Below are 1,523 nucleotides of genomic sequence, written 5' to 3' on the forward strand. Positions count from 1 at the left end.
AACACAGAAAAGTATACAAAGGAAGGAATAATCAGCCATATTCATACCACTTAGCAATAACTATCCACTGTGAATAGTTGAGCATATTTTCTTCCAGCATTTTTTCTACATATACATATTTTTTTCTTACACTATTGGGTATAGTTTATAAATCTTATAATGATTTTTGACCAAAAACCATCAAGTCTAAGACTCTATAAATAGAAGATAAGGCTGCACCTTCCAAAAGAAAACACCTAATGATTTGGGGATGTCTTTTTGGCTTCTGGGTAATTAAAAAAATTTCCTACTCATTCTCATCACTTACATTCTTAAGTTATCTTTTCAAACAACAAAGTTTAAAAAGAGAGGCCAGGTGCAATGGCTCACACCTGTAATCCCAGAACTTTGGGAGGCCGAGGTGGGCAGATCACCTGAGGTCAGGAGTTCAAGACCAGCCTGGCCAACATGATGAAACCCTGCCTCTACTAAAAATACAAAACTAGCCAGGTGTGGTAGTGCATGCCTGTAATCCCAGGTACTTGTGAGGCTGAGGCAGGAGAATCGCTTGAATCTGGGAGGCTGAGGCTGCAGTGAGCTGAGACAGCACCATTGCACTCCAGCCTGGGTCCAGCGACAAGAGCAAAACTCCATCTCAAAAATAAAATAAAATAAATTAGACAAATAAATACATAAAAAGACAGAGGGAGAAGGCAACATCTCGTGTTTGGGTCAAGATGGCTAGCAGGCTGGCTACCGCAGCACCAGACAGGTAGGTGGATGGTATTTGAAAATGGTATGACAATGCTGCAGGATTTGAGAAACTAGAGTCAACGTGAGATGAGACGATATACGAGGATGAAGACGTAAAGGAAGCCATACGAGGGCTTTCTAACGGTAGGATGTTTCGCATTAGAACACTGGACCTGACTAAGAGACAGCAGATCTTGCCTTAAGAGCAGCGGACCAAACATGAAGAAAACAAATTCTACCATGAGCCATAACTGAAAGCGCTTATTTGGGAAAGAAAAGAACGAGAAGAATGGTCAAAGAAGTCATCACATATTTGAAGTCTGGATGCAGCTGTTCTCCAAGTATTTTTATGAAGATGGTTAAACCTGAAACATATAATTTCAGAATTATTTGGTCTGCCAATGTTTTACTTTAAATAAATGTCTATTGTAATCATTAAAAAAACAAAAAATATAAAGAGGAGCCAAAACTCTCTTTGAAATCTGTTTCAGATTTTGACTGTGACAAAAAATAATGAAATGTCTCATTCGTTTCCATGTTGCCATAGTGTTACTGAAATTCATAGGCCTTTAAAATCTAAAAAGGGCTCTTTGCCATAATCAGAGATGACACTTCCAAATCACTCATTTAAAAAATGCACTTTTAGAACACTCAAACAAGGATGATGACCTTTCATTGATTCACTGGAATTTTCTCACCATTGTCTCTAAAGACCAAGGGTGTGCGTTCACATCAGGCAGCCGGGGCTGTGGCTGTCCTTGTCCAGAGACCAATGAAAGCAAACTGGACTT

General features: G+C 39.2%; 1 pseudogene; it reads left to right on the forward strand.

Moving 5' to 3' along the window:
- Window positions 1-716: 716 nt before the first annotated feature.
- LOC105518693 lies at window positions 717-1,049 on the forward strand (annotated as a pseudogene).
- Window positions 1,050-1,523: the final 474 nt, after the last annotated feature.

This window comes from Colobus angolensis, unplaced genomic scaffold (genome assembly GCF_000951035.1).
Source record: "Colobus angolensis palliatus isolate OR3802 unplaced genomic scaffold, Cang.pa_1.0 Scaffold327, whole genome shotgun sequence".
Taxonomy (NCBI): Eukaryota; Metazoa; Chordata; class Mammalia; order Primates; family Cercopithecidae; genus Colobus; species Colobus angolensis.